The 12,727-nt window shown below is 43.1% G+C and overlaps 1 long non-coding RNA gene across 2 annotated transcripts in view; it reads right to left on the minus strand.

Moving 5' to 3' along the window:
• Positions 1-12,727, minus strand: part of LOC118718178 — a 42,214-nt gene that overhangs the window by 12,825 nt on the left and 16,662 nt on the right. For both annotated transcript variants that reach the window (XR_004987700.2, XR_006741553.1), the window contains exon 4: positions 5,395-5,502. This is a non-coding gene — a long non-coding RNA (uncharacterized LOC118718178). The remainder of the gene's footprint in view (positions 1-5,394; positions 5,503-12,727) is intronic.

Here is a 12,727-nt window from a genome sequence, read left to right on the forward strand (position 1 = left end):
TTAGAAACATCGATGAGAGAGAGTCATCGATTAGCTGCCTCTTGCACACCTCCTACTGGGGGTATGCCCACAACCAAGGTACATTCCCTTGACCGGAATCGAACCCGGGACCGTTCAGTCCCCAAGCTGACGCTCTATCCATTGAGCCAAACCGGTTTTGGCAATGCTGTTCACATTTTAACATTTACCTTTTTTATAGCTCTAAAAAGAAATCATATAACTCTTGGGCTCTTTTAGTGACTGAATAATGTGTCTAATAGATTGTCATTTCATCTCCATGCCCCTAATCCCTGCCACCATTCCTGACACTTATCCCTCCATTCTTCATGGGAAGTCCAGCCCCATTTCCTGCCTGAGCTGGGCTCCGACCTCCTACAGCCATGTTATGGGGTCCTGTGCACCCTTCTCCACTTATCTCGGAGGGGTACGTTTGGCCATTTACTGCCCCCTCTCACCTTCCAGCTGCTCCCCCTGTTCCTCCCAGAGGATCTTTCCGAGCTCAGTGAGCACATTCAGCCCCGTGACATTTACCCCCTCTCGTCCAGAGCGTCTCAGCACAGTTTGCACTTTGCCTAACCTTACACAACAAAATCATGGCCAAAAGGAAAAAAGCCACAATGCTCCAATTCATCTGCTTCCAGGAGCGCTCTCCAGCAAGCTGACTGTTGAATTAACTGAAGATGCCTGTCTCTCTGTGATGTGTATTCTTGGACTATGGGTCCATCAGAGTCAACTCCTTTGTGCTGGCTGTTTATTAAAAACTGCAGGCACAAGCTGCCAAAAGGCCAGCAGCAACGTTGAGACATAATTTATCAGCCGGCAACAAAGGGGCTCATGGGAAGAGAAGACAGACCATCGGGGAAAAGAGAGGCCTGTGGACAGACGTGCACCACGCCACGAACAGTCCGAGTCAGAACAGACCGTCACAAGAGTGTTAACTGGGGCACTGACAGGACGGATCCCCTTCCATATCAGTTCACAAAGATGTTATGCCCCAGTTACCATCGGAGACGTGTGCTTACTTCTTTGGGCTTCCAGATCGGTGACCTAGTTCTCAGTTTGCCTTTTTTTTAAGTTCCTTTTTTTATTATTATTATTATATTTTATTGATGTTTTACAGAGAGGAAGAGAGAGGGATAGAGAGCTAGAAACATCTATGAGAGAGAAACATCGACCAGCTGCCTCCTGCACACCCCCTACCGGGGATGTGCCCACAACCAATGTACATGCCCTTGACCGGAATCGAACCTGGGACCTTTCAGTCCGCAGACCGATGCTCTATTCACTTAGCCAAACCAGTTTTGGCCCAATTTGCCTTTTTCCATGGGATAGAGCCTCCACGTTCAGAAGCACGGAGCCAGTCCATTTTACTCTGCACAGGAATGGTCTTCAGGACCACTCCTGAGGAAGAGCCAGGCATAGTAGGAAGATGATTTGACTTTGGGTGGTGGGGACACAATGCGATATACAGGCACACATCATAGAACCGTACACTTGAAACCTATACAATCTTATTAACCAATGCCAGCCCAATGAATGTAATAAAGAGAAAGCGTTATTTTAAATAATGCTTAATATTAATATAACACTTTAGACTTTTTTCCTATAAATTACTTCATAAGATTCACACAAGCCTGCGAGGTGGGTAGAGCAGATATCACCTGTCCCATTAATAAGTGATCACTAGGAATTCCAGCAGCATAATTGGTTAGCGTGCAGGACTTATAAAAAGTGATCGCTCACCTACTGTATGTGGGAACATTTAACACTTAAGATTTTTGCCAAGTCTTTGGAAACTTTCATCAACGTTGATGAACCAGTAGTATTCTCCTGGAATCTTCATGGATGATTTTAGAGTCTATGTATAATAAATTAAGTGGATCTGTGGCTCAGAAATTGCTGCTGTCACAAAAGGTACATTATTTCCCTTACTCCAAGAATATAAGGTAAGTTACTTTTGTAATTCACAGAGCAAGGGAGAAATCAATACATTCCAAGTACACAGATTGGGTATAAAATAATGTATTGGTGATAGCAGCATCCCTGTGAAATACAGAGCTATTATGAGAGCCATAGATTCTCTCTTCTACATAGAAATGAGCTTGGTGTGTGGTCACAATTGGAATTCCACTTGACAGAATACATGGTGCAAAATGAATAATCATTACTCGGGCAGTTCACAATTATACTCTCAATCCTCTCTTACTGTTCAGGATACCAACGGAGCCTCGACTTTTGAGGGAATGCTTGACAGCAGTTAAAGCAGATGCCTTAAAAATGTGAGTTTGGGTATAGATATTGATCTATGGAATAAATATACCATAGCCGGGCCTTCTGCCTTGAATTCTAGGGAAGTATTTGTCTGCTGGTAATCTTATTTGATAAGTCCAGAGGAAAAGCATTTTATCATCTCGTTGCTAAATGCAATTCCCGTGACACTTCCTTTATCCCTGAGAGCAAGTGAGGTAAGCAATCTTTTTTATTGAGCAGAATGATGGGATAACGTTTTAGAAAAATTATAGGGAATAAGCAGATGGGAAATGGGAGAAAAGACACCTGGGTATGGAAAATCATGAGTTTTTACCACGTAACTATAAAATAGAAAGGAAACTTCTCTTGGGAACCCCATGGGTCACTTAATTCAACAACAGTGATTTATGTTCGTTCAGCCAAGGGTCTACCCTTTGGGAGTATGTGGACTTTTATGACACATGCCTCTCAGCATCAGCTGTGATGGAGGAAAATGGCTGTTGATGGAATAGTTCGGACTAAGCTAATGAGATCCTCAGCTGGCAGCATCGAATAGCCTCACAGGAAATGTTAGGATGGAAGTCAGCCAACAAGCCCATCTCCATTTGCCCTTTCCTTTGAGTTGGCACAAGCAGTAGGCACTTCTTTATTTCTCTGAAAAATTAATTCCTTTGAAAAAATTGTAATGGAGTCATTCCACACGATAGCCCAGCCTATATTTCAAACTAGGTAAATGCTTTAAAGTGACTGCCTATCTCACTGGCTTATTCCATCCCATCCTTGTCTTTGTTACGTCATCCTGGGTGTTACATCATGGCTACTGAAGGTGGAGGGACCTATCAATAACTGGAACCATTTGAGAGGCGAGTGCCAGAAAGAAATGACCCACACAGAAGTCTGGATCTGTGCAGAGAAGGGTCTCATATGGCAGATTAGGAATAGGCAATGGCAAGCCACGGATGACTTCTAATTAGGGGTGCTATCGATTGAATCTTTGTGTCCCCACAAATTCATATGTTAAAAATCCTAATCCTTAATGTGGTGGTATTAGGAAGTGGAGTCTTCCAAGGGTGATTAGGTCATATGGTTCAATTCTTCATGAATGGGATGAATGCCCTTGTGAAATAGACCAAGAGGGCTCGTTTGCCCTTCCTCCACGTGAGATTCTGGAGGAGGGCCGGCCCTCAGTGAGGAAGTGGGTCCTCATCAGACAGAAAATCTGCCAGTGCTATGACCTTGGACTTCTCAGCCCCCAGAACTGTGAGAAACAAATGTATTTTGTTTATACGTCATCTGGTGTATAATACTTTTGTTATAGCAGCCTGAATGGACTAAGACAGGGCTATGGCATAATCCTATTTGTGCTTCAAAACATCACTCTGGTGACAATATGGCAGACTGACTGGAAAGGAAAGACAATGTGATATTAGTTGGAAAGTTCTAGAAATGGGCTGAGGGCAGAAATGCTGAGAGCCTGAATTAAGACAGTGGCTCTAGGGATCTAGAGAAGAAAACAGATTCAACACTTAGTCAGCAGGTCCTATTAATTCTCTCAATATAATATTAATTATTAACAATTAATATTAATAATATTAACAATTCACCCAGTGTAATATTAATGAAATACCCCTACCACTTTAGTCACATGTTCCCTATAGAATTTTGTTTTCTTCCTGTGCAGGCCGAAGTCCAGGATCATGAATTGAATTTGGTTGTTATGTCTCTTTAGCCTCCTTTAATCTGGAACAGCTTATCAGCTTTCCTTATCTTTCATGACATTGGCAATTTTTTAAAAGTATAGGTCAGTTCTTTTACAGACCGTTCCTTCATTTTGGTTTGTCTGGAGTCTTCTCGTGATTAGATTCAGGTTATGTCTTCCCAGCTGGAATGCCACAGAAGCGACTTCATGTCCTTCCCAAGGTCACATCTGGAGGCCACATGGCGTCTCCTGCTCCTGGTTACGTCCCTCTCCATCCCTGGGTCAGGATGCAGTCTGGTTTCTCCATTGTACACTTCCTTCCCCCTTTGTGACCAATAAGCAATCTGGGAGGAAGTACTTTAAGACCGTATAAATGTTCTCTCTTCAGCAACTTTCCTCCCTGGGTTGAACATTCCCTAGTGATTCTTATCCAGGTTAGTCTTTCCCATGATGGTTGCAAAATGGCGACTTTTCCAGAACTCCGTTTTTAACGGGGTGCGTTATTGCTTGAAATAAGGGATTATATATCCCAGTCCAGTTGTAGATTCATGACTAAGTTATCATAGAAGTGTTCTGTGGGACCTCCAATTAGCCTCTTTAAAGGCGCGGGAATGAGGGGCTGGTACTCTTTTCCCTCCCCATTTCTCCGTACTGCCTGTGGCACGAACATCACAGTGGCAGGCTGGGCAGGCAAAGGAGACCACCTTGAACCTTGCAAATGAAACCCTCAAACAGAAGTGAAAGACAGAAACGTGAGTCCCTGTTTTCCTCTCTCCCCGCTTCAGCTCCGCCCATCAGCTGTGCTCTCTTTCCTTTCCCCTAAATAGTTGGCTAAATGTGTAGGTCATATTTCATCCCAACGTGACACTAAATGCTTTTAAACAAAGAGAGTAGGAATATAGTCAACGTAAAGAAGAATTTCACCGGAAACACCAATTAGAAAGAACATATGCACCCCTATGTTCATAGCAGTGAAATTCACCATAGCTGATATTTAGAAACAGCCCCAGTGCCCATCAGCAGATGAGTGGATTAAAAAACTGTGGTACATCTACACAATGGAATACTACACAGCTGTAAAAAAAATAAAAAATAAAAATAAAAAGGAACAACTCTTACCCTTTGCAACAGCATGGATGGATCTGGAGAGCTGATAAACAAAATAGATTCAGAGACATAGAAACATGGAACAGACTGACAAATTTCAGAGGGAAGGGGGGGGGGTGGAGGGAGAAATTAACTGGGGAACTTATATGCATATATGCATATATGCATAGCCCCATGGACACGGACAATAAATACTGTGGTGAAATCCTGGGGAGGGCGGTACAGGGTGAAGGGGGTCAATGGGGAAAAAAACAAGCAACATCTGTAATACTTTCAACAATAAAGATAAAATTTTAAAAAATTAAATTAAAAAATAATTTGAAATAAAAATAACTCACGTGCTCCAGGTGCCTCCTTTTCCTTCATATTTTATTACATGTGGGTTGTTTCTTGTTCATTCTCTCTAAATTATTATAATTGCTCTGCTTAACACAGTCCTGGGAATCCTGTTACAAAGCAACCAATGTAATATTAACAAAATTTAGTAAACAGTGCACACAGACGACCTACATTTCAACAAATGCCTTCCCTTTTTATAATAATAAACACAGCAAAACTCTGTTCATTTGAGACTGAGTAGACAGAAAAATCTAAATAAATGAAAAATCTGAATTAGAGACTTTTAGAGAGCTAAAGCTTTGTATTACTTTTGGATACCCAGAGTAACTTGAACTGCTCAGGGTGAGGGCGGGGCGAGGCTGTCCTCAGAAAACCTATTTGCCTACTTTAACAATAATAACACGTGGGTAGTTAGTAAGATCTATGTACATATAAATAGCAAGCACACTTATCTCCTTTAAAAACATTTATTCTTTTAACCACCACAACCAATCATTTTAAGGACTAATCTGGTCTTTTTAGATAGCACAGAGTTATTCTGTCCAAGAATAGTTTCATTAGAGATTTGCATTTTATTTTAATCTCACTAATTAATGTTACATCCCTGACAAAAATAAAGAGTTAGAAAGGGTTACACTGAATTAAAATACTGTCCATGATTTCAACTGTGAGGGATAGGTCCAACTTTGTACTAGTCTGTGGTAACCCTCAATCTATCACTTTTAATTTTTCATAAATAAGTAGGCGATAGTTTTGTCCTAGTATTATCCATGTATGAGGCCTTGGAGTTGGAAAAACAAATCAGGACTGTATACTGAGAATTTTCGGATTTTGAAATACTTATACTGATGCCTCTCTTCCCCACAAAAATCGTAGGGATAAAGTAAGGAAAGAGCAAAGTGCCACACAAAACCACAAGATTTAGAGTAAAAGGACTTTAGCTCTTATCTGAAGCCCAAAGCACCATGATTTGAATAAGTCACATAACTTCCCTGAGCTCATTTTCCAGCTACAAAATGATACTAGTAACACCAGAACTTTATTTTGAACATTAAGTTCAATCATGCATGAGAAAATATCTTAAAAACTGTTTAGCGCCATTCAAATGCTAGACTAACACATGAAGAAACATCTAGTTTGCATTTTGTTGTTTTTAAAATAGAATTGTTCTTGGCCTAGGAGAAAAATTTCCTCCAGCACTTGGCATCTTTTGGAAAACTAATAACAAATGCTTCCACCCATGGCTGACTCATAATTATTTCATACTTTTGTAAAAAGAATACGGTAGAAAGTAATGGTTTTAGACACACTGTAAAGTAACCCTGCATTCGTGACGAGTTGTTGGTCAGGCAGGCATCCCTGTGCAAGATGTAATGTGGTGTTTACAGTGGTTTTTACTGAAGCATTAACAGCCTTTAGCTCTGTTGTTAAAAATGAATTTGCATGGTTTGGTTTAAACCCAAAGTCAAGTTTTACGAAGATAACTGAATAACAGGATCCTGAGAGAGGACAGGAAAATATCGAAGGGCAGACCTGCCTTTAATACGTTCTTGCATTTGTACATAAATGACAACCAGAGTAGTGACTACTGACTAGACTAGATGGTGATAGGTGATATCACCAGGAACAGTTTGTTTATTGTCAGCAGGACTGTCAGTGCTGAGCGGCAAACAACGAAGGGGAAGCATAAATATGTAATCACACAGCACCTATCAGAGATCAGAAATTTGGAAATCTCCCTCTGGTTGACATGCCAGTCACTTCCTCCCTGCCCAGATCTCCTGAGAGCGCTGCCTGCAGGGCGGAAGGGCGTTCCTTCAGGAGTGGGGGCACTGGGCACTGCTCTCTGACCATCTCATTGGATCAGGGGCAGACAGGCAAAACAGGTCAATCGAATTCTTGGACACAGAGAGGCTGAATCGAAGGGTGTTGGCATTAAAGATGCCACGTCACAAAGAGTTGCCAAAATCGGCAGCATGGAAACCCAAAGCCAGGTGCAAGCCAGTGTCAGGAGGAAAAAGAAAGCAAGAACCCGACAGAGAAGCAGGATGGTCTGCAGAGAGGAGCACGGAGCAGATGTGAAACGAGGACAAGCGGAGGTTAGGAAACCAAGACACTAACTCCAGGGAGAGAGGGGAAGATGGAGAGACAGAATCAGGGAGAGAGGGAGGCTGTCTTACACGCTTACTTTCCTCGGTTGAGTTCTGTGTAACGTCTTAAAATAAATCTTTCCTACGCTGCTGGCTCCAGCGTGCTGTGGTTCCTCAGAACCAAGGTATCTTGTAGGAAGCCACTCACTCACTGGACTGGCACCAGACGTAAAAGAGTAAGCTAGAAAGACATCTGAACAGTCAACGTGCATTTCCAAAAACTATACACTAATGCTCACGTGACACTAAAATGCTTGCATTGCTCATTTAATTTTTATAACAGTTATACTGAGGTAGTCGCAGGCTATAAAATTCACTCTGTTTACTTTTACTTTTTTTTAGCCCCACCAAGCTGGTGGATCTAGTGCCCTCTTCGACAAGTAGCCTTAATGATAGAGAATGGCTAGAAGCAAGCCAACTACAGCAATAAAAAGTGATGCTTGACAGCCTAGCAGCACAGGAGGAAACAGAAAAACTAAAAATAGGACAACAATAATTCCAAGGGGGAGGGGAGAGAGCAGGGGCGGGGGAGCAATCTGGGGCCATGGAGAGTATTTTTGTTAGGCTCTTGTTCCGAGGAACAGCTCAAGTTACATCTAATATTAGGGGAAGGAGTTCCCAGGAATTAAAAAAAAACAAAAAACATCAGGATCTCAGCCCCACAGGACCTCGTGGGAACCACGAAAGGCCAGATCCCCAAGCCTCTGGAAGAACAGGCGTGTGGTGGAGCCAGACCTGGGGAAGACGGGACCCAGGGCGCCACCAGGAATTCACATTCCCCGGGACTTCGGTGTGGGGAGTTCGTGCATCATCACAGCTGATTTATGTGGTCCAGCTCTCCTCCTCTGGCTGCGCCTGGGGGTCTTTCGGCCTCCCTGCCTGCCCCTGCCTGGCTTCCTCATCCTCTCTTCGGAATTTGTAAACTGCCAGCTCTTGGCTTGTCTCCACCTGCAGACTCAGTTTTGTTGTTGTTTGTTTGCACACAGGGTGCTTTCATATTGTTTAGAATGCCAAAGTCTTCGGGTGGGCCTGGATTAGGCAGTCCCCTAATCCTCACCTGCCCGTTATCTTGGCCACGCCCTCTGCACTCACCTCCATAGCCAGCTGGGCATTCTTTCCCACCTCACAGCTTCTCTTCAGGACTGCTATCAGCTTCCTGTCGCTTTCGCTTGCTCTGCCTCATGGGCTCTCTCTATACACTCTTTTAGCTCCCATTGGGAACCAGTAACCCCCAGGGCAAATCCCCCAAAGGGAGACTCTTGGACCATTGTGCCCATTTGTAGCTAAATTTCTGCCCTCTGGTTCATAGAGTAGACTGCTGGCCAGTCTGGAACAGGGCTGCTCAGGTTAGGGGTCTTCTTCGCGTCGTCTGCTCTGGCTGAGATGCCTCAAGTTTGCTTACATCAGAGCACAATTGTTGGCCCAGTGCCTCAGCAGGGGACTATATCGGCCAGTCACCTTTAGAAGGGGCTCCCGGGGAGACAGCCACCGCCATTGTCCAGTGTGTGGATCAGAGTGACCTCACTCTAAACCTTAAAAAGCCCGAGAGTGTCAGGCTCCATCTAGCCTCCCCCCAAATTAATGTCTGTGATGCTAACATGGAGGCTTTAAGGAAAAGTTAACTTGTGTTCAGTGTCCTTGGAGGAAGCAGTGATGTCTACAGGATACTTACAAATAATTTCCACGGAAGATTATAAAACTTAGGATAATGGAAAGTATTTCATGTGCACTCAGATATTTGAGAAACCTTGGGGGGGGGGGGGAACAAAAACAACCCTGAACTTTCCTTGAACTGAGAATTAGCCCTGGTAAGTACTGTTAAGAATAGAAGCCCCACCGAAACCAGTTTGGTCAGTGGATAGAGCATCAGCCTGCAGACTGAAAGGTCTCAGGTTCGATTCCAGTCAAGAGCATGTACATTGGTTGCGGGCACATCCCCAGTTGGGGGTGTAAAGAGGCAGCTGATCGATGGTTCTCTCTCATCGATGTTTCTATCCCTCTCTCTTCCTCTCTGTAAAAACTCAATAAAATATATTATTTAAAAAAAATAGAAGCCCCAAAAGTTTTCTTCTACTGGCTCTGCCACTTACCAGCTGGCGCATTCTTTAGTAATTCAGCGCCTCAGTCTCCTCATTTAGAAAATGAGGGTAATACCGGCAGCGATCTTATAGGGCTGTCAGATTAAATGAATCAACTCAGATAAAACCTTCAGAATGCGTACCTGGTGCATAGTTAGTGCTAAACCATCATGATTATTACTGCTGCTGCTGTTTTGTTCTTATATAAAAAGGGGACCGACCGTGTGCTGACACATTAGCAAAACGTTCATAATGGTTAAGGTTTTCCGATTTGTACATATTTACTCCCTTTTCTTTGACATTGTGTTCTGACTCGGCCACACAAACAACCTACTGCATTTCCCTATGAAACAGGTTGCTTTCATCACCCTGCCATGTTGGGTACCCTCAGTGTTTTGTTTGGGGGGGGGGGGGGGGGAGTCTGCGTTTATTTTAACCCTGGTCCTGTCTGTCTGCCCCCGAGCTTATCTGGAGCCTAGACTGGACGGCAGTGCAGGCCTGGCAATCTCCAGAGCAGGCTCCAGCGCAGACAGTTGTCAATTTGAAAGTAAACACCTTTGAAAAACAACAAAGGCTCCGGCTGATGCCAAAGGGTCTATCTAAAGACCGCCTCTCTTTGGAGTCTCTGGCCAGTGCTAGGATGACTTCCTGCCTGGAAACAAGGCAGGAAAGTGCCGGAATGCGTGCCTGCCAAAAGGGCTGGGGCTCGAAAGGAGTAAGGCTTGGTAGGAAAGCCATTAGAAGCAGCTGCGGAACTTAAGAAAAGAGATCAATTCTGGTTCCACTTGGGCTCCAGTTAAATTCTAAACCTCAGCCATGGGGAGGGGAAAAGAAAGGTGTGTGTGAAGCAAACAGCCATATATATATATAATATTATATATATAATTTTATTAAGGTATTATATGTGTACATATCTTTCCATTGCACCCCCCCCCCAACAACCATATTTTTAAAGTTCCCCAAATGTTCCTCCCAAAAGCTCCCCACTATTCTAGGGCTTCCTCTAATTTGCTTCTGCCACTGGGCAGGGCCTCCTGGGAAGACAGGTGTCCAAGCAAGAACAGAAGAAAGGAGAAAAGAAGACACTGCCCAAGAAGCTGCTCATCACAGCAGCCTCCTCTCAAGTCAGCCAGGCCCTACCTTCTGCTCAGCAGTGGGCAGAAATGGGGTGGAAGGAGAAGAGAAGATTATGAGTAGAGTGGCCTGCCTTCACAGACCCTTCCAAACAGTTAGGAAGCCAATATTCACACCCAAGAAATGATGGCGGAGCTGTGGAGCCTTAGGTTGCGGCTGTGATTAAAAGATGAGCTCTGAGAGTTCAGCCAAGGGTGAAGGGCAAGGTTGACATGGAGGAGATGGAACCTCCAGAGCAGGGGTCCTCAAACTTTTTAAAGTGGGGGCCAGATCACGGTCCCTCAGAGAGCTGGAGGGCCGGACTATATGAACTACTAATTCCTACTGTAACACCTCGGCTGCGCTCACTGCCCAAAAAACCTGGCGGGCCGGATCAGACTCCTCTGCGGGCCGCATGTGGCCCGTGGGCCGTAGTTTGAAGACGCCTGCTCCAGAGGATGAGCAAGGTTTGGGGACAAAGGGAGCAGGAGGAAGACGGCTACAAGAACAGTGAACAGATGAGCAGGGTCAGAGAAAGGCCATGGGGTGGGGCAACTAATAACCAGGGCACACAGGCTGGGATGCTGAACCTTCCAGAGCAGTGGAAGGAAATACACTCAGATAATTTCAGTAGAATGGGGCCGAATTATCAAGGGCTGGCGTGCTAGCGTGAGTAATTCAAGCATCATGCAATAGGGAACAGGAAGCTGCTGTGGGGTCTTGAGCAATGACAGATAATGTTTTCACGTAATCTAACAGAATTCTGGAGGACACCAGAGGAGGAGAGGTGTCTGGGCAGTAGAGACCGTTACAATAATACCAACGTGGAAAACAAAACAAAACACATATAAAGGTCTATGGTCAAATTGGAAGAGACAAAGAAAAAATGTAAGTTCAGGAATAGGTTTACATTCTTGTGTATGTGCTAATTTTGACTTCGATTTTTGGCAGACTATATCATACATGTACATTATAAAATTTGAGAAATCCACAGAAAAGAAAAATGCTGTGCACAATCTCTCTAAGCTCAAGGAACGACTGCTTTGACATATTTCTTTCTAGTTTTCCGTATAGTTTTATGCATTTGAGCTCTCACTGCCTAAGCCGTTTTGCAACATGTCTTTAATATAAGAGTGTGAGAATCTTCCCAGGCCTTAATAGCTCTAAGCTTCATTTTTGTAGCTGTGTGGCCTCAGTTGATATGGATACGCTGTGATTTACTTGTCAGACAACAGCTTTCAAATTGCCATCAATTCTCCTGGTAAAACAGTGCATCTCGATGCATTAATCTTTGTCCATCTTGATGGTTTTATCCCTAGGACAAATTCCTGGACATGCCATGACTGCTTAAAGCTTTTATTTATTTATTTTTTTTTAAGAGCTCTTGCTACTTACTGAGAATTTGCTCCCCAAATGTATTGACTAATTGGCATTCCTGCCAACAGATTATAGCAACGCTGGATTCACTCTATCTTTGCTAATTTGCTGGAGTAAAATATAAAATCTAATTTGCAATTTTTATTTATGAGGTTGAACTTTTTATGTGCTTATTTAGTCACTTGTATTTCCTCACTAGGTATGGTGTATTCATTCTCCTTTCCCATCAGAGAAATCATAAGAAGGAATAAATTTTAAGATTGAATATATTAAGGATGAAAAAAGAGAAAAGAGTCGTGTTCTTGGCAAAAATAAACAAGACAGAGTAAAAAGAAAAAAAAGAAGAAAAAAAATACCCCACAAACAAAATAAAAGGTTAAATAGCAAGCTAAAAAAAATGCAATATATATGGCAGAAAGAGACTACTTTCCATAAAATATAAAGAGCTTACACCAATCAATAGGCCACTAATCTAACAGAAGAATGGGTAGCATACATGAACACATAGTCTAGAAAAGGAAAGGAAATACAAGTGGACTTTCAACACAAACAGATATATAATCTCACAATAAAATATGCAAGTTAACAAATGTGCAAAAATCAAAAAATGTTTA

This window comes from Pipistrellus kuhlii, unplaced genomic scaffold, assembly GCF_014108245.1.
Source record: "Pipistrellus kuhlii isolate mPipKuh1 unplaced genomic scaffold, mPipKuh1.p scaffold_m20_p_14, whole genome shotgun sequence".
Taxonomy (NCBI): Eukaryota; Metazoa; Chordata; class Mammalia; order Chiroptera; family Vespertilionidae; genus Pipistrellus; species Pipistrellus kuhlii.